Here is a 22,200-nt window from a genome sequence, read left to right on the forward strand (position 1 = left end):
GGGCCTCAAGAATATCAACTCACATTTAGGTAATAATTTAAAATTCTTTCTTCATGAAAACCCTCTAGTGTTAGTTATGGAAGAATTATTGACCCCTTTTTACATATATAAGACAACTGAGACTCAGAGAGTTTTGGTTAATATTATATAATTAATGTCAGAGGTAGAATTTTAACTGGGTTCTCCTCATTTTTAGCACATTATAATTTTTTTTTTGTATTGTACTACTGTTCCTCTTTTAATAGGTGCTTAAAACATAAAATTCTTACAAGTAGGGATTGTATCATACTTTGCACTTGTGTCCTCAGTGACTATAATGCCTCATACATAATAGGCACTTAATAGTGATGCAATGGAGAGATAACTGGACTTGGAGTCAGGAAGACCTGAATCCAATCTCACCTATGGCACTTACTGGTTTTGGAACATAGGAAAGTCTCTTCATATTTGTTGCAGTTTCTCCATCTATAAGATAGAGCCGATATTAGCATTTAACTAAGAATTCTTAGAAGGCAAATGAGGCATCCAAATGAATAGTAAGTAAAGGAAGCAAAGTTCTTTGCAATACTTAGTTGCTATACGAATGCTACTTCATAGCATTTGCTTGATAATATTATTATTGAATGTTTGTTGAATGATTGATAATAATAGCTAGCATTAATAGGATATTTTGAAGTATAGAAAGCTCTTTTCACATATTAATTCATATGATAGATTTATGGAAGTTAGGACCTCCATGTTTCATTCTAGCTCCTAACTCTTACTTCAGGCTTTTTTCTCTGTTTCCAATAAAAACCAGAACCAAAAAGTTACCATTGATATTTATAAATTTAAAGAAAAATATTACTCTGTATGGGTGCAGGCAGCTTACACTTCTAGGCAGTCCCTTTGCTATTAAAAAAAAACTTTTGCCTAATCCATTTCCATATACTTTCATACAACTTGGGACCCTAAACAGCTGCTATAATCTCTCTCCTTCATCCCATTTCTTTTTAAAACTTATTTTATTTAAAAATACAGAATAAGAAAAAAAACAGAAAAAGAATACAAATCAAAATGAAACAAATCAAAATAGAACATTGTCATGAATCAAGAAGAATATTAGGGAAGATCCAAAATATATAACAATGAATTACCAGTTCAAGAAAGTATATATATATATATATACACACACACACACACACACACACACACACACACACACACACACACACATACATACACATATATATATATACTCATGAATAAAATTTCTTCATATATAATGAAGAAATTTTATTCATGAGTGTACATCTTTACTTCTTGGTAAATTGTTCTTTTTTTTTTTTTTTTTTTTTTTTTTTTGCGGTGCACCTTTTACCTTATTCTTTTTTCCTTCATTATATTTCTTAAGAGAGAGCAATAGCTTTACCAGAAAAGAAGGAGCAATCTTCTGTTGATATGGTGAAATTGCTGTAGGTTTATATTAGCAAAAATAGCATTTACAAAGTATTTTAGAAATATTTTTCTTGCTAATGTTTATTATGGCTTTATGGTTCTGCTTTAGATATTCTGTGATGCTCCGGTGACCTGACTTCAATCTGGATTGAAAATAACTCAAATGATTTTTTAGGAGATTTTCTAGGCAGGGAATGTAGGAGATAATATAGAGATTTGAGAAGATACTTTTAGTGCAACAAAATCAACCAGTGTTTGTAGAATGATTTATTGTGAATAACAATTATTCCCTAAGGCAGTTTCTTTTCTGAATGTCTATCTGTTAATATGTTCATCTGTCTGTCTGCATGTCTGCATATCTATCCATCTATCTTTCTATCTAGCCAACTAGCTAGCTAGCTATTCATTCTCTAATGCTCCAATATATTATCTCATTTTGTATTACTTCTCTCCATCTATTAATCTAGCATTTAATAAATACCATCTCTATTTCCATCTATTTACCCATTCATCTATCTAATCTTTCTTTGTCCATTATTAAATACTTCTATTTATTTATCACCCCCCACAAAATTGTCACATTTCTATATTACTTCAAATTGGATTCAATGCTTGTTTTATTAGTCTTTAACTGCACCCCCTCCCTTACTTCCATAGAACATGCCTCAGAAATAGGTCATTCCATTTTCTCCCTTCTGAAGTTACTTTTAGAGATGACATTTCCTTTGGCAAGACATTGTGATTTTTTTTTTCATTTAAAGTTTATTTTGCCTTCTCCCTTTTCTCTATCCAATTTTTAAATGTTCTCACATCACAAAACTATATTTACACAACAGGGAAATGATTGTGTTTCCTGCTTTCTTCATTTAGGAAATTAGTACATACTGGAGCTGTGGACTTCTCTAATTACATTCTATAACAGGCACTATTTGTTTATCGTAAAGAAGTGGTTAAGAACAATCTAATTACTGGGTTTTTCTTTTCTATTATCATCTTTTTTAAGGGAGATGCTATTAAGTATCACTGCAGTGAATGAGTTTGTATTTAAAAATTGTTTGGTGGAAATTTTATGCTTAAAATTCAGGATACTTATCAGGGAACACATGGGTGGTTTACTTTTAGTAGATGAGTAGATTGAAATGGCACTAGCCACTTGGACCCATCACCTGACCTTCAGCATCAATGCCAATTATCCACTTTAGAAGAATGAATGACTACTTACATTTAAAAATCTCTGTTGCAGGAAACAATTCAATATTCTCTCCAATGATCAATTCACTAGGATGGTTCAAGTCAGGGCAAAAGGGAAGGAAAGAAAAAAAAATATCTTTAGGGTCAGAGATGCAGATATTAGCACTGATTGTGACAATAAGGAATTGTACAACTTTGGGATAGTCAGTTATCCTTTCTGGGACTCCTTTTCTTTATCAGCCAAACAAGGGTGATGGTTTATTTAATTCTTAGTTCTAACACTTCCTTCTCATTTGTGATCCGAGACATTTTCACAGAAAAGCTGACTACTTTAATTCCATGCTTAAATTATTAAACTCCTTCTTATGCATATGTGTATTTATAATATATTCATGTATATTTATTTGTAAAATGAAGTGTCCATTTTAAAGAATATCTTTATTTTTGTATATGTTTACATGAATATTTGAATTTATATGTGTAAATAAATTCACAATTTTAGAAATAATTTATACTACAAGGCAGTGAAAAGGTAAAAAGAACACTGGTTCTAGAGTCATAACAACTGGCCTAACAAATAAGGGAAGAAGCATTTGTTCAGTGTCTACTATGTACCAGTCATTGTGCTTAGTGCTTTACAAATATCATCTCATTTAGTTTTTACAACACCTTTGAAAGGTAGAAGCTATTATTAACCTTGTTTTAGAGTTAAGGAAACTTATGCAAACAGAGGATAACTGACTTACCCAGAGTCATATGGAACACAGTACATGTGTATGCATGTGCACACACACACACACACACACACACTCACACAAAATCCAAACTTGCTTCAAATCCTGACCCTGATGCTTAGTATGTGAGTGATGGTGGCCAATTCATTCAATATCTCTTTGATATTCCCTCTGGTTCTAAATCTTTGCATGTGTGATGGTATAATATTGACATAAACATATAGAATCATATACAACAATCAAAGTTCAGCTTTTGGAATCAGAAGATGCTTTTTTCCTCCTTAAAGCCTCTGTTTCTCTAATTCTGCATTTGTAGATTATATTCTGTCCAGGCAAACCTGGTATTTAAAGAAAGGAGAAGTCAGTCAATCAAGAATAATTATTTTTGAGGTGATTTAGACCAATTCCAATAGACTAATGATAGAGAAAGCCATCTGCATCCAGAGAGAGGACTGTGGGAACTAAATATAGATCACAACATGGTATTTATCACCTTTGTTATTGTTTGACTGCTTTTTTCTTTTTTTTTTCTTTTTGATTTGATTTTACTTGTGCAGCGTGATAACTGTAGAAATATATAGATTTCCACATGTTTAATATTTATTGGATTAATTGCTGTCTAGGGGAGGAAGAAGATGAGAAGAGAGGAAGGAAAAATTGGAACACAAAAGTTTTGCAGGACTGAATGTTGAAAACTATCTTTGCATAGAAAAAACCCTATTATTATAAACAAGAATAAACATTTATTAAGCACCTTCTATGCATAGCATTGTGCTAAATATGTCAAGTTCTTGCTCTCAAATTCTCTGGACTTGGTATAAACGTACAAGGAATATCTCTTATGCTTACAGGTAGCCCCTTGCCAAAAGCACTATTGGATATAAATCAGGTACAAAAATGTCATTTCTTTACTCTGCACAAAAGAAATGCTTAACATGAGAGATTCATAATTGTCCAGCCAATTAACAAAAAATGAATAAGTAGAAGGAGCAGCTACATAGCACAGTGGCTAGAACTCCAGGCCTGAAAATAGAAAAACTTTCTATATTTACTACCTCTATAACAGTGGGCCAATCTTTAAATTCTGTTTCCTCACCTGCAAAATATAGATAATAATAGCACTCGCTTCCCAGAGTTGTCATTGTAAAGATCAAATGAGATAATATTTGTAGAAAGGACTTAGTACCTGGCACATTGTAGGTGATATATAAAAGTCTGGTATTATCTACAAATTTGGAGTAACTCTTTAATAATATATAGTTATATACTTCTTATGTGGCTTAAGTGGCTCAATGGATAGAATGTGGGTTCTGGAAATAGGGAAACATGACTTCAAAAGAAATCACATACGTTCATAGTGATGTGACTTGAATAAGTGACTTAACCTCTATTTGCTTGATCCACCTGGCAAGGAGATGGTAAACCATTCCAGTAGCTTTGTCAAAAAAATTCCATACAAAACCATGAAGAATCAGACATGATTGATTAACAACAGCTGTAATTGACAGCTATCATATTTTCCCAGTGACAGATGTGTATATCATCAAAACAAACAAAACATCTTGCTGAGCCAATAGCTCCTCACTGCTCTAACTTAAGAGCATAACTCAAAATTTGGACGTTTCCATTTTAGAATTACTATTTGTTCTGTTATGAGCAGGTAAGAAAGTGTAAAGAGAAGAGGAAGCTAAGTTCCTTGAAATTCAATCTAAAGTTGACCTAGGTAAGAACATGTATTAGATATCAAGAAGAAGCCACTCAGACACAAAAGTAATTGTGAGGAAAAGGTGACTTCATGGGAAATCCAGGGAGGAAGATCCACATGTTACAAACAGTCCAGAGATAGGAGGAAGACAAAGAAACCCTCTCTCCTTTTTAATTAAAGTCAAATAAATGGGCAATTCTTCCTGTTCCATTGGATCTTCTTCTCAATACAGATCCGTCACTTTTCATCATCATCAAAGTCAAATTATAACTTTGTCTCTGAAAGTCAACAAGTTCTTCATTGCCATCTGCTCTATGACCATCCAAAAGTAGAGAGGGAAATTCATCATGTGACTCACTGGATAGCCTCTACAGGCTTATCTCCAAACATATGTCAATCACTAATATATATCAAAGTGGTTTTTGATTCATTATCTCAAATGAGACCAAGGAGGACCTACACAGGGCTGTGGCTACAAGGCCATTGGCTACCTGGCAGTTTCTGATTTTCAATGGATTTTTCTTGTTAAGTAGCTATTAAACTCTATTATTTTTACTATAGTAAAAGATTACTGTCCTTTAGAAATCTTTAAAAGCAGTGCCCTGAGGCAAATTACTTTCTTATTAATAGAATAACTGTGAAAACAATAACTGCACATGTTAAATTATGTTTTCCACTTAAACTTTCATTGGTCTTATCATCCTATCTATAGATATGTTTTGTTATATTTGTAATATAGTGTATATATATATATATAATATTTACATAAGTTTACCTCTGGTATATATTATGCATTTATAAATGTCTTCTTATATATTATGCATGTAGATATGTGCATATACACATGCAAACATATGTGTGTACATACACAAAGGACATTTTATAGGCCTACAGAATTTCCTATAACATGAGCCAGGGTAATAACAATATTGTTATTCAGATGCAGAAATAAAACCCAGATTTTTCTGGCTTTAAGATTTCTTCTCTGCCTACTATGTAATACAACATTACTTACGTCATATGTTAAACTGTCACATTCCTGATATTTTGCCTTCATTTTATGTGCTTTATCTTCATTTTACATTTGACAGTTCCATTTAAAAAATTTCATGTCTTACTCATTGCCTACCATAATAGGCCATTCTGACTAACCCAGCGTAGGTCCTTGATAAATTTGTTGAAGGAATGACAAATAGAACATTGTCACATTAGCATCAGGAAAAGAATTATCCTTTTCCAGGTTTTGTCTGTGTTCAAAAATGATTTTTGAAAAATCACAGGTCAATTGTCTAAAAGAAATCCAACAAAGGTTATGACTTAGCTTACACATCTACTGTGCTATGTCTTGATTTCTCCATTCATTCAGAGAGGACACTTCTTAGGCAAAAAAGTATTCATTTTGAATATAAAATTGGCTGACTGGCTGATTAAATGATTTGGATAATTGAAGTTTTTGATGTGTTTCATAGAAATTAGAATAAATACCCTCAGTGGAGCAAGTGAGAGTTACTAAGAACTGTGGCTGAATAATGTTGAGTTTCTTAGTGAATTTTATCTGAAAGAGAGCTTGTCTGTCTTCTTAGGCTCATTTTCTGTCTTTTGATACCCACAGTACCAAATAAACTAGTCAATCAGTTAGTCTTTTTAGTTAATTGACAGATTAAAAAATTTAAATTGGTCTATTAAATTCAATAAACATTTTATTAATTCACAAAATCTCAGTGATAAAAGTTACCTCAGCAGTTTTCTAATCCAAATAACAACTGGAAAAGAATCAGTTAAAAATGATAACTCTGTTATGTATTTAAAAGGAATAACAAGTCAAACACAATATATTTGCAGTTTCATGGACATCATCTTTTTTTGTTATACTATGCTATGGAAATGGACGTCTTATTCCATAAATTAAAATATAAAACAAATGTGAAAAAATGAAAAAAAAATTAATCAATTTCTCAATAATTACTAAGTGCTTTCTTTGAATCAAGCATTGATTGGCTATTGGGAATACAAAGAAAAGTCAAAAGAATTCTTCAGATACAAAGATTAGAGCATTGTAAATAACTGAGTATATAAAATTAGGTATATGCAAGAAAAGTAATTTCAGAATGAGAGCAATAGCAAAGAGGCAGAAGGATATAGTGAAAGGACTTTCTGCAAAGTAGTATAATAGCTGAGTCTTAAAAGAAGTCACTAAGAAATAGTGAAAAAGAGAACATTCTCTCATGAAGATTAGCCAGTGGAAAGATGTGGAAAGTTATGTGGAAGAAGCATCAAGCAGGAAAATTGGGTGAACCCTTTCTCTTCATTGATTGCTGACCCTGCCCCAAAATATAGTAGATATTTCACTACTAATTTTTTACCAGTGGTGTATTGAAACAGAAATTAAACCTTAAGAAAGATATAGTGATTTCAATTTTAAATCATAAAACACATACTTTTTAATGAATTGAAAATTAAAACTGTCTAAAGCCCAGCAGGAGGCAGACTATAACACAGGAAAAGAAATTTCAAAGAACTGTTGTCAAGGATGCTATAAAATAAATTTATGAGCCAAAAAGATGAACCACTTTTACTGCAAGAGTAAGGCTAATGGTACAATGGCCTATTAGTAACATTGGTATCTTTACAATGGGAAGTTTATGGGAAGACCTGATGAAAAGCCACATAAACAGACAGGTGTGAAGGTGTTGTTCTTTATATCACTGGAAAGAATAATCACATTGATGATAAGGTCACAGATCTGAGGCAGAATACTATGCTGTAAAAGACATACACCTTAAACTCAAAAAACTTGTCTAGTGTAGATAAAGCAAATATGTAGCAAAATACAATAAATACTAAGGTGCTGCAAGAATATTAGAAAAATGAAAATTAAAAGATTATCTGAGAATGTCAAAAGGAAGGGGCGAAGGGAAGGGAGATCAAGAGGAGAAATCAGGGATAATGTCTTAGGGAAGGTGGTATTTTATTTAGGCTTAGCAGGGTAATTGGGAATTCTAGAGAGAAAGGTGAAAGAAACTATTCTAGGACGTCACAATAATATGTAAAGACATATAAGACAAAATTCATGATTGGAGATTAGATAGCAAGGGGAGTATTCAGAAAAAAAGGACTCAACTATTTCATAAGAACAAAGAATATATGGAAAGGAACATCAAGAGAAGATTTAGCAAGTGATTGGTGATGTGGAAAAACAAACAAAAAATAAACCATGATTGATATTTCATCTGTAAACACTGATGATATACCTACATTTTTATCTCTAGAAAATTTTTGTGAAAAATAAGCTGAACTAGTATTGGGGCTATCCTGGACAAAACATGAGAAGGAAACAAGTTCTTTCCAGGTCATTATGTTAATTATTTGTTGTTGTTGTTGTTGTTGTTGTTGTTGTTGTTGTTGTTGTTGTTTTCTTTCTTTTTTTTTTTTACCTGTCCTTGGAGTCATAAAATTTTCTCAGCCTGATATTTAAATTTCTCTTCTCACTTGTGATAACGTAGCTTCTATTGACTTGATTTTACATTACTCTTCTTCATGAACTCTTATATTCCAGACAAAAAACATTACCAGTTGTACTCCAAATCCCCAACTCTCTGGGTCTAAGCTTCAGGCATTTTCAGAAGCTGCTTTAATATTTATATCCTTGCCCCAACTTAGAAATATATTTTTGGTATGTGTGTTGTGTTCTCTTCAAGACCAATCTTACCAAGTAGAATATAAGGTATTTAAGGGGGGAGGATGCTTTATATTTTCACTTAAGTGTTGAAGTAATGAGAGTTCATTACCTAGCATGATGCCTTGTAGAGATCAGGTGATTAATATGTTGGATGAATAGAACTGTGTTTATTGTTTTTATCAACATAAAAGCATTTGTTCATGCAAGACAAATGTGAATTCTTAAAAACTCTCTTCTCTAGCAAAGTCTCATAGAAATATGTTGAGATCATATTTGACTTCTTAATAAGTGTGTAACTAAATTATGCTGGCCTGTCACTGCCTAAAATTCAGGAGATGATGGTGATTCACACCTTTGATATGGAGGCAAGCCTTTTTTTTTTTAATGTGTTCCTCCTAATTTTAGGTTTTCAAGTACATTAATTTTAGTTAACTACTTAATAGAATGATTAGCTTTTATAAAGATATTAACTTCCAAGGTACAGCAAGAATAACTTTACATATATATATATATAATTTTATCCCACTTCATGACACCAGATGAGGGGCATATTCTCCCTAACTTATCACTTCTCTCTGGGGAGGAGAGGAGGATTTATATGGCTACTTAATTCAGTTTCTATATATCTTAGCCCATCAAATTCCAAACCCAACCTTCCTTGCTCCACAATTGCATCCTGCCACCTTGGATACTCAGGACATCCTGATTAGGGAGGCAGCAACTTTTGGCCTGGAGTACTGGTTCTCAGATAACTATGGCTTTGGCTCCCCTATCTGCAACTTTATTCCTTCATCTACAACTGAAGAAGACAATCCCAGACTGTTTCTCAGAGCCCTAGGTTAAAATTGGAAGGGGAAGGTGACGTTTCCTTCACTGAACTTTGAATAAAATCTTTACATTTGAATGATGCTGAGAGAGACACAGAGACAGAAATAGAGACAGAGATACAGAGAGAGATAGACACACAGAAAGAGACAAAGACAGAGACAGGGAGAGACAGAGAGAGGTGCAGAGAAAGACAGACAGACAGACAGAGTCACAGAGACAAAGACAGAGGAGTAAGAGGGACAGAGACAGAGACAGAAAAAACCGAGTGACAGAGACAGATAGAAAGAAAAAAATAGAATCTCAGTCTGATTTTGTGATATTTTTAAAGATGAAGGCAGTTCTGGCTATGCAGATGATGATAAGACACTATTCCCTTTGGGGTTCATACAACTTACAACAAAAGCAATGGAAGTAGAACTCTGAGCCAATGGCTCTTTATTGAAGGTCCATGGTTCCCTATAAAGAAGTTGACCACAGATCTTCCTCACTATTTGAGATACTCCCTTCCTCCAGGAATTTTGTTTTAAAATCTGACATCTAGGTAGTACAAATGAAACATATTACAAATACAGAATCTCATTGATTGATAAACCTTTGCCTTGACCCTCCAATAGGATTTATACAAAATAGAGAATGTCATTGGTCGGCAAATAGGCTAATGAACAGACACTGACAAATCTATCTTTACCTTTCAGATATCCTACCAAAACAATGAGTAGACCCATGGGCTAAACAATTATCAATTTGTCTACACGGGCTGATGGACCAATAGACAGGCATGCCAAAGGTCAGCAGGCAGGACCACTTTTGTCATTCTTATTATATTGGCTTAACCTACCCATGACCAATTGATATTTTTTCCAATTGTTTAGCTCTGACTCTTTTGTGTGAGAAGTGGTTAGTAAATGTATTCATATGATAGAACCCCAAGTATTTTATTTTGTCTTTAGTTATTTTAAATGGAAATTACCTTTCTATCTCTTGCCAATGGGCTTTGTTAGTAATAAGTAGAAATGATGTGTGTGTGGGATTATTTTATATTCTGCAAATTTATAAAACTATGAATTATTTTGAGTAAGTTTTTGGGGGCAGCTAGATGGCACAGTGGATAGAGTACCAGCTGATACTTAATTTTATTTGGCCAACTGTTTTCTTATAGAGTGTTTAGCTTTCATTTACCTAATTCTAATTTTTAAGAAATTATTTTTTGTTAGATTTTTTACCTCCTCTTTCATTTGACCATATACTTTTTAAAGAGATTTTCTTTAGTAGATTTGTCCTCAATTTGTTTAAATGGATTTTTTTTAGGGAATTATTTTTCAGTAAATGTTTGTTTAATCTTTCTTGCATATTTCTCATTTATTTTTCAAAGTTTTATTTCACTTGTCTGACTTTCTTTTTGAAAAAAATTTGGAGGCCTTCTAAAAAGCTATTTTTGGTCTTGAGATCTATTTATTATTCCCCCTTTGAGATTTCACATGTAACCATTTCGACATTATTGAACTCTTGAATTTATGTTTTTATCTTCTCTGTCAGCTTAGTAGTTTTCTATGGTCAAAAATATTTTTTGCTCATTTTTTAACCTTTGTTGTCATTTTAAAATTAAGTTCAGCTCCTGGGGTACAGGGATCATTATCCAAATCTTCTTGTACTGGGGTTCAGAGCCTGATCACTGCTATCTTCACAGCTGCTTTAGGTCTTTGTAGCTTGGCCACTCTACTGTGGTGTTATGGTGTAGTGCATCTACTTTGCTGAGAGTTCCAGGGCTGGCAATTTGCCTTCTTCATTAATGCTGGAGGCCTCACAACTGATTTGCTATGCAACTGATCTCATGAGTCAGGACAGAAGAACCTCGATTCTTGATCTATGCTGTGGCTAAAAGTCTCTTGCTAGATTGCACCAATTAAATTTGCTTATTTCCACTCCCTTTTTACCTAAGTGCTGCAGACCTTAGTTGAAGTTCTTCTAAATTACCTTAAGCTGGGAAAATTCCATTTCATCTATTCCTCCAGAATCAATTTAAAGGCTTTATTTTTTACTGTGTTCAAGGGAAACTGAGAAGAGCTCAGACATATTTCTATATTTTCTTCACCTTCTTAGCTTTACCCTCTACGCATTACTTTAAATGGCATTTAGCTTGCCCATCAAAGTGTCATAAAGGAAAGGAGCAGTGAACTAGTATTTTAGAGTTACCAAATATGGTTGCTTTCACATAATTTTTAACATTTGTGTTTTTGAGTTGGTTCTGGTGTTTCATACATAACTGCAGTAAATTATAGTGGGAAATTCACTTCCCTTTTGGTTAAAGTAGTTTTCAGGCCAGGTTGTGGCCACAGCATCATGGGCAGGTATTAAAGAATAATGAATGGGATATTGGTTCTATGTCAGAGCACTCAGCTTCTAATCTCATTACCAGTGTGATCATGGGCAAGTTATTTTCCTCTACTCTTCTTCATTTTTCTCATTTGGAAAAAAGATAGGCTTTCATTAATTTCTATTAATTTCTAGCCTTATATCTATAATCCTAGCTGCATGAACCATGGCCAATCCCTAAACTATATTCTACATCAATTTTTTCTTTGATAAAATGAGGGACATAAACTAGATCAAATATAAAGTACCTTTCAGACTTAAGATAGAATTATCCCTTGTATTAATGAGGTGGAAGAGAAAAATGCTTAGATTTCTGGGAAAATAACAACAATAAAAAGCCTTTCTCTGTAAGTATGCAATAAACTTGACATAGATAGTGTTCCAGTAAAATGGTTTTCTTTCCTCTCAAATTTCAAGCAGGTAGATTACACATTCTGTAGAAGAATTTTTTTTAAATCATTTCCCCTCCCTTGCTCTCCCCAAACTGATATTTTGCTGCAATATTAAATAAGATATTTAAAGGACAGATGATATAGTCTTCAGTATGTCTTGAAAACTAGAAAATGGAAAGAGTAGAAGAAAAAGGTTCAGTGTGGTAGATTGCTACAGCTGTATATTAGTGTTTCATATATTGAAGACTTTGGGTATAATGGATTTCTTGCTTAATCAGTCAAGAAATCTGATTCAAGCTTGACTTGCATTAAGGGAAGTATAATCTAGGACTAATTCAGGGATTGTCCCACCATATTCTGCTTTGGTAAACTCTGCAGTATTTTTTTCATTTCTGAATTGCACATTCCATGGAAAATAATGATGGATTTTGAATTGGGGGACAGGGTTCACAGCCTTCATTTGTCATTTATTGTATGTTTGTCCTTGAACAGATAACTTTATCTTTCTTAGTTTCAGTTTCCAAATCTGTAAAATAAGTAGACTGATGAGTTGATCTATTAGGACTCTTTAAACAATAACTATATTATTTTACAATACTAAAAATTGGAAATTTCACAGAAGAGACAGACCATGGTAGTGAAATATCTAGAAATTAAATCATGTATCAAATTAATACCACTGCCACTAGTAAAAGTAATAATAATAATAATATAATAATAATAATAATAATAATAATAATGTTCCTTGTTATCAGTGAGTCATTCAGTTATATGTTACACTTCATGACTCCACGGATCATGCTGTCCATGGGTTTTCTTGGCAAAGATATTGAAACAGTTCACCTTTTTTTTCTCTAGCTTATTTTAAAAATAAAGACACTAAGGCAAACAAAATTAAATTATTTGCCTTTGAACTCAGATTTCCTGAATTCAGGCTCAGAGCTCAATCCAGTGAGCCACCTAATTTCCTAACAACAACAACAACAACAACAACAACAACAACAACAACAACAACAACAACAATTTTAATTACTTTGAATGTTTAGGTTTTTAAAGAACTTTGCTAATTTGATCCTTACAATAATTCTGAGAGTTATTTTCTATTATGATGTTTACTCTATAGATTAGGAAAGTGAGAGAGTAAATGAGTTTTTTTTTTTTTAAGTTACACAATTACACAATGGATTGGAATGCTAATATTTCTGATTCCAGATTTAATATTGTATACACTCTACAACATTTGGCACCAAAAGCCTGCCACTTATTTGAAAGACCTGGGAATAATGGATTTGAATGGAAATAGGGAGGGGAACATGATAGTTGTCCTTGAGTTTATGAAGTGCTATTACATGAATGAGGAAACTTGGACTTAGGGAGTAATAGATGAAAATTATTTATCAGACATCTTTGGCACCATTAAAAAGCCTCTAATGATTATAATCTTGTCAATGGGCATGGGCTAGTTTTGGAGGCAATAGATTCTTCTTTGTGGGAGGCCTTCAAGGATGGCCACTTCGGTAGGCATTCTTTGGAGAAAATTCACATTTAGTTATGAGTGGGACTAGATGGCCTTTGAGAACCCTTCTAACTCTGACATTCTGTGACTCTGTATTTATAGAAATTCAGTGCATGTTTAAGGACATCTATCTTAGTCTCCAGCATGTTATTAATTCAGATAACTTGCAGCCTCAGACTTCATGCCTTGACCTGTCACGGAGGTATCCAGAATCTCATCTCATACCCAAGTTGACTTGGGTCTGTCAATCACTTTCTCTCCCCTATAATCCACTGAAGAAAGCCATTGAACTTAATGATTTCTAGTTTCAGAAGGGAATGTAGAAGTCAGCAAGCACCACTGGAAGCTAACCTTTCAATGAAAATGGATCAATCTTGATTTCTTACTTGACTGATGAGAAATTCTTTTGACAGTTATAATTTTCTTTGTCGATTTCTAGTTTTCACATCAATCCTTCTCTCCCTACACTCAACTTCCCTGCCTTTGGTAAAGTATGACTGCCATCATGCTTAAGTAGAGAGTGCTAGATGTGAAATGAATCTTGTTTTGAATTGAACTCTGGTATTTATTACTCATGTGATATTCATCAAGGCACTAAACTGATCTGTGCTTCTGTTTTCTTAAATGTAAAATGAGGGGGTTAGGTTAGATACTTTTAAAGGATCCTCTACCTCTAGTCCTCTAGTTCTATGACTCCCTATTTTCTCTATTTTCTGAAAATTAGATGCTTTGCCATGATTTACTATGAACATAAGTGGCCTATAAATAAGGAATGATATTCTCTACTGATGATACAAGGATGTTTCATCAGGAAAAGCTTATATTCCCAATTCAGGCATGAGATGAATAAATACATACATTTAATTGTTCATCATTTATACTTAATAAACTTAACATTCAATATAATTATACCTATGAATATGTGTCAAGGATTTCTTACAAATAAGAGCTAGAAAGGACTTTAAAGATATTTTCCAGAAAATTTCTCCTTTTCACAACAAAAAAAGAAACCTTAAGACATTAAATGATTACACAGTAGAACTGAGAGTTGAGTACAGTACTACTGGGTTAAAGTTCAGTTAGTTTTATGCAATAGAACAGTGCTTCTGAAAAATGTTGTATTTCCCTACCTGATTAGTACATGAGCTATTTAGACTATGAATTCCTTAAAGGCAACAACAGTTTTCCACTTTATTTTGTCATTGTATCTCCTTACCCAACCACATTATCTTGCAAATTGTAGATGTTTTTTAAATATTGAATTGAATTGAATTGAATGATATTAATAATCCCCAAATTAGAGATTGAGAGGAAGGATTTTAGATCAGAAAATAATTCTATCATTGGAAAATTCATTTAAATCTATTGATCACCAACCAATAGTTATTAAGCACTAGTAGGTGAAACACAGTACAAAATGCTGGGGAATCATAGAGAAAACAAACATTTCTCTCCCTCAAGGATCATAGGCAACAGTTATGTGATAATATTAGCTAAAATTTTATAGTACTATATTTTTTTTTTATGAAGCACTTATTTGGTCATCACAACTCTACTATGTTGCTTTTTAAAAGTAATGATCATGTTACTCAGGATTCTAAGGTTATAGTTTTGATTTTAAAAGCTGAAGTCACTAGTGCTACTTGAACCCTCTCTCCTTTACCCAGCACAATGATTAAGTGACTATTGTAGAGTTAACCTCATAGTAGACATTTTAGCATATAGCCTTGCTTTACACTAGTATTTGAGATAGATTACCAACTTTGTCTTTAATATTCCAAACTTCCCACATATTTTGCCATTTTTATGGTATTTCTAAACTTTTAAAGATAACAGAGAAGAAAAATAATGCTCGCTATCTCATCTAAATGATAATGGAATGTTGAAGAATAACAGTGGGTGTCTATGTAGCTGATTGATGAGTATTTGTGGTCTTTACTTGTAGAAGTGAAAATAAACTAATAGGAACCTTAAATTCTACTATGGAAACATTGTAATTAGGAATAGTGCTAAATGCTCAGCCATGTCTGCCTTTCCAAGCATTTTTTATTTTGGTAGAATCTTAATAATGTTGACGTTAACATGCATTACATTGATAAGATCCTATCAGCCGGCAGTGGGGCTCTTTAATGTACAAGCATTAATTTGAAATGCAACTTCAGGAGGAGGAAATCTACTTAATTGGACAGCCTGTTCAGCTGCACAGATTTATTATTTCTTTTTGAATTGATTTCTCCCATCTCTGGACCCAAATTCACTTGGTATAATTAACCAACACTCATTGCCGTTACTTGGTAAATACCAGTCTTCAAGAAAGCAGCACTAGAAATAAATTGGTCTCCAAAATGCAATTATACCTGTTAGTTTGGTTTATAAAATGGTCCTGTGATATTCCAATAAGTAATTTCAATTCATTCTAATAAATGAACAGTAAATCTGAAAAATTGTTGGATCAAAGTCAAAGAAAGAGAAGGAATAACAGCTTATTTAGCCTGGAAAGTTTGTCCTTCTATATTTCTTGTATTTATTCAGTAGAAAAAGAAGCAAGTATTTGAATAGTTATTTGTAGAACTCTTCCTCACCTTATCACCATATTCACATTATTCTAATATATATTTCTTCCTAAGCTAAGCAGAATAGTATGAAAAGAGTATACCAAAAACCTTAGTACAATTTTTAGTCCAAGATACCACTACAACAACAATATTTTTAGTTTGTGTTTTTGTGCTTCAAGGAAACAACTAGTTTTTTCAATGTCTAAAATATGCTGTATACAATGAAAGGAGCTTAAATGCAAATAAGAAGTTATAAAGCAAGATTTATCTCTTGACACTCATTATTGCAGTCCAAATGTTGTATTTCATTAGGAGTGCTGTTTTCCCCAAATAAAATTTGAGCTTCTTGAGATTAGGGACTATTCCATCACCATCTTTGTAATTCTGTTGCTTAAACCAGTTGCTACCACATTTTTATTATTATTGTCCTGTAGTTTTTCAGTCATATCTGAACCTTTATGACCTTATTTTGGAATTTTCATGTGAAGTGGCTTGCTATTTTCTTTTTCAGCTCATTTTTAAAAATAAGGAAACTGAGACAAATGGGGTTAATTAATATGCTAGTCAGTGTCCAAGGAGAGATTATAACTCAGGAAGATGAATCTTCCTGATTCTAGACCTGACATTATGTCCATTTTAGCAACTGGCTGCCCCAGCTGGCACATAGTAGGTGATTATTTAGTTTTTGTTGAATTGAATTAAACCAGCCTAAATCATTGGCTGAAAGCTTCAGGATCCTGTGGCCCTTACAAGCCTTCTCTTACCAAGGAAGGAGACAGTAGTGCAAAGAGATCAAGTGGATACTTTGAAAATTAAAGAACAGAAAACATATTTCTGAGATAGAAGGTAAAACATTTCCAAAGTAATCACCAAGGCTAGTTATAATTATTATAAGACCTCTCTGCATCATAGATTAATCATGAAAAGGAAACAGTCTAAAGATGGTGCTACTCTGGTGTGAGCTCCAATTCCATTTTAAACTAGGATAGTTTTGGCCTTTGGCTAATGTGGCCCGATTGGATCTCCCATTTCTGAAAAAGCCACCTCACTGTTTAGGTCCTTCTGCTGTGAGAGAAGCCCTCCTAAAGTAGGGGAAATATTCATAGGCCTTAAATCTTTGTAATCTATGGTTTCCCCTTTGTCTTTTCCCATAGTGTGAATTTCTCTACAACATGTCTATATATATGATGATTAGGGACTAGAACTCTATTTTTCTTTAAAAGTATATTTAATTTGTGTAATAGAAGAAGCATTTCCATAAGATAGTATAACAAAAAAAAAATGATCGCACATGAAAATGAAAATCTATGTGTACTTTATTATTCCTTTTAAATATACAACAAAATTATCATGTAAATTTATTTTCACCTCTTTTTTTTTTCTTTTCTACACCCACTCCACTAAAGATGACCAACTATAGTGGGGTATGCCTATATGAGGAAATTTCCTGTACTTAAGGCTAAGATGTTAATAGTTTTGCCTCAAATCATATATCAATGATAGAGGCACAATTTGAAACTAGTTTACTCTAGCTTTGCAATCAACTCTATCCATTTTACAGCGTTTCTTCTATGTAAGTTATATATATGTGAACTCATGAATAGTGAGGGTCAAGGCAAGAATTAAGTCTAGAGACTTGATAGTTAAGGAGCTTTGAAATGATCAGGCAATATTGAAGGTAAGCAAAAAAAAATAGTATTCAGGAATATAATTTGGCTAGCAGATTCAGGGTTTCAGGCAAGGAAATCGAAGAAAAAAGACTAGGGAATAAGCAAGGAATCTAAGTGAAAGATGAGTAGCTAGAATTTTGATGCTGAGCCAATTCTTTACTCCAGTCTGGGATCTTTTGCATATTTCTCATTAAAAGAGAAAACATCCCTCATGGGATTGGCATGGAACTGATATCTTAGTAAAAGAAATTGTCTGAAAGGGAATGCCATGGTTTTATTTCCTCCACTGGGGAGTAATTGGAAATACTAGAAATACCAGAAAATACTAGAAAATTTGAATGATTAGGGTTGATTGCTTTTAAAGTATATTTTCATCATTCAATAAATAGAGTTTCAACCTATTATTCTCCTGACTTTGCTCTTAATGATTTTTAAAATTATTTCTTATATTTCACTCTGAAATAAGATGATGCTTTTGCTGATATTTTTATTTTTCCTGTCTCATTTCCTTGGTCCAGTACTACTTCCATTTGTCCATTCATTCAGGAAACATTTTTCTAATATTTGCTAATTTCCACTCATGGTAGTAATTGTTGTGGAGACTGGGAGAAAAAAAAAAACCTGCCAGCTCAAGCAAATCCAATGCTATCTGATTGATAGATTTTAGGCTTTATACTTTCTATTTTCATTTTTTTTCATATACTCTATGCCTATCTATCCTGTATATAATTTACATGCTCTCATCCTTTTGAAAATAAGTTCCTTGAGGGCAGGAAACTTATTTTGATCTTTCTTTATATCCCGGCACTTAACACTTACCATGGAATACAAATAAGTAGTTAAATTCTTCTTAACTGACTTGTCCTTGATTGGACTGTGTACTGATTAGTCATTTGATTCCTGGAAAGGAATTATGAATTTGTACCTCTCCATGCTTCATTTTTCTTGGGACTGTTGACTTTCTTACTTGTTAATCTTCTATAAATCCTCTCTTTTCTTGGCAAAGCTATAATATCCCTGCAGGGATATAATTAGGTCTAGGTATATTGAAAGCTACTGATGTCTGATCTGTATGGAAAGATATTAAAAGCCCTTTCAAGGGAAATTAGAAAAATAGAAAGGCACATTTGTGGCTGCTGTTTCTTTAGGGTTAGTTTTATTTTTCATATGCACAAACATGTTCATATGTGTGTTTGAAACAGTGTCATCATGGGTCCCAATACTGTTTCATAAGTAGTTACCTACACCTTTAGTTTTTTTTTTTTAATAATCAGAAAAAAATACACCTTTTTTTAGCATCATAATTCTAATCTATGTGAAGAATTGGAAAACTGCTTGTTATCTTTTTCTCCTGATATTAATATAATTTAAAGTTATTTCCTAAAGAAAATGATATAAGACCAAAAATATTGTGTTTTATCAATACTTATATTTCAATGGTTCTGGGTTTCCATTTACATGAGAAATCCCTCAAACTCTACAGCAAGTTAAGAAGTACAATATGTCTATAACAAAGAGATAATCGTGTCACTAAATGCTGCCTGACTCAGGACACATTTGAAGTATTATGCACAAGTGTGGACATCACATCTAAGAAGGCTATAGATGAGCTTTTCTGGGAATTGAGATTGGGTTATAAACTCAGAGTTGAAGAGTCATTTGAAGAAATTTGGACTAATTACCTAAAAGAACTAAAGACTGGAAGGGAAAGAATAGATCTTTTCAAGTAATATATATTTTTTTCAATACATTGAGAAAAAATACTTATCACCCTGAAGAACAAAAATCCCACCTAAATAGATGTTATTCTTATTGGGGTGTCCCAAAAGTCTTAGACTGAAACGTACAAATTGGATTGAATGTATTCTTCTTGATCCAAGATGGCAGAATGAGATTTAGCAATAAGTGTTTGGAATGAATTATGGAATACTGAAAAGGAAACATTGATTTATGGTATGAAAGCTATACATGAAATGAAAGAGCTATATGACCAAGTGATTGCATAATGTCTTTGATTTTCAATTATTTCACTGATAAAATAGTTCTAATACGATAGTTTTACAGATATAACAGAATTGTTATGAAAATTGAATGAATTAATGTATATAAAATGCAATAGAACAAGTTACTATTGGAATTGGTAGTCATCTTTCATTCTCATCTATTAAAAAGGAATGTTAGATTGTGCAGTGATTACAACAGTGTACTTGGAATCCAGCCTCAAAAATTTCCTAGCTATATGACTTTAGCAAATCATTTAATCTCTGTTCTAACCTCTGGAGAAAAAAAAAATAGCAAACTACTCCAATATATTTACCAAACAAATCCCAATGGACAGAGGTCCATGGGGTCGTGAAGAGATTTACACAACTACAATGACTTAAAAACAACAAATTATTGAACAGTAACAAATGAACAACAATAAATATTTCAAAAAAGTCACTTCTATAGACTATAAGAAAAAGTAAAATTTTCTTAGACTATGAGCTCCCCAAAAGTAAGATGACTTGGGAGATCATATGCTCTACTTCCTAATCCCACCATCCCCCAAACTAACCATCTTTAAGCAAAGGTTGAATGTGCCAACCATTTATTATATTATGAAGGATATTTCTATTTAAGTACATGTAAAAATTAAGGATTGTCAGTGGATGATTTTCATTTTTTATAACTGTATGTTAGAGATAATCAGACAAGCATGTTTTGTTTAGGTTGGCAGAGTGAAGTTTTTGTTTTTCTCTTAACAAAATAATGCCTGTGATTTTTACTCAGTAACTGGGGGTATATGGAATGTTCAAAAAGAATTGGTATCTGTGGTAAGGGATTGCCTATCCCTTTTCAGGGCTGCTCATCTACTTTTGGGCTATACCTTGCACTCAACTCTATGGCTCCAAGAGACTATGGCAATATCCCAGTAGATACCTCCTTGGCAAATGAAATCATCCAAATTTAGTGTGACTGACAGAACTCAAGCCTGTTGTTGAATAATGAGGATGTTGATGCTAAGCATGTGAAGATTTCGTGCAGAACTTTGTGCAGAACTTCCTCACTCGAACCTAACTCATGCATGAGCCAAGAGCAAACAACAAGCCAGATGCAACATTTAGATGAAAATGATAAAATCATGATATCAATGAAACCATAGCAGTCCATAAAAAAGATAATTACTATCGGAAATTTGTTTATAAGTGACATGTGTATCACACATATAGCACTTTATAGACAAGTTTCCAATGCCAAATTACACATACACATATATAGGGGTTGTATGTATGTGTGTACATATATATATATGTGTGTGTGTGTGTGTACAAATATACATATACTTACATATATATGTGTGTGTATGTATATACATGTATATATATGTTCTCCTGATAGGTGGTATGCTGCACAAGAATTTGGCTTTTCATTTTTGTATCTATTTGTCTATTCTAAGCATACTGCTTGGAAGATTGTAGGTACTTCCTTAATCTATGTTGATTAATTATTCCTTCCCTTGTATTATTGCAAAGTGGAAGATTGAGAGAAAGGATAATTTGGAAGTGGATCCAAGAGAGATTACAATCAGCCAAGAAAAGATCTGTAATGACCAATAGAGCATTAAACATTCTGAAAGATATCAGAATACCTCATAGATTCTATAGACTGAGATTTCTCTTCATTCAGTCAATTACATTGTAAAGTCAAGGTGATGCCCCAGGAATATCCCCTGTGTTGCTGACTGAGATTAGTTCCAAAGCTATAGCACAAAGGGGTTTTACAGAATGCCTTAGATTCTTGTAGTTCTCTGCCTTCAAAGACCTCTTATCACTCTATATTTAGTTAAGTGAAATAAGGAGCTCTACCTCATAAATCAAAGGACAGCCTTTATGTTTAATTCTCTATGTCTGTACAGATTTTTAGATCTTCAAAGAATTTTCTTAGATGTCATCTCATTTTGTTCTTATTGCAATGATTTCCAATTTATCATTAAGATTTATCAGTACTTCATTTAAAATTTCTCATATTTTTTTTTCTATTCATCTGTCTTTACACTTCAGTCCAAAGTCTCATGACCATATTTCTATTTTGTCCTGTCAGACTATTAGATAGACTATGGCCAATCACTCTACTGGTG

This window comes from Antechinus flavipes, chromosome 2 (assembly GCF_016432865.1).
Source record: "Antechinus flavipes isolate AdamAnt ecotype Samford, QLD, Australia chromosome 2, AdamAnt_v2, whole genome shotgun sequence".
NCBI classification, from domain to species: Eukaryota; Metazoa; Chordata; class Mammalia; order Dasyuromorphia; family Dasyuridae; genus Antechinus; species Antechinus flavipes.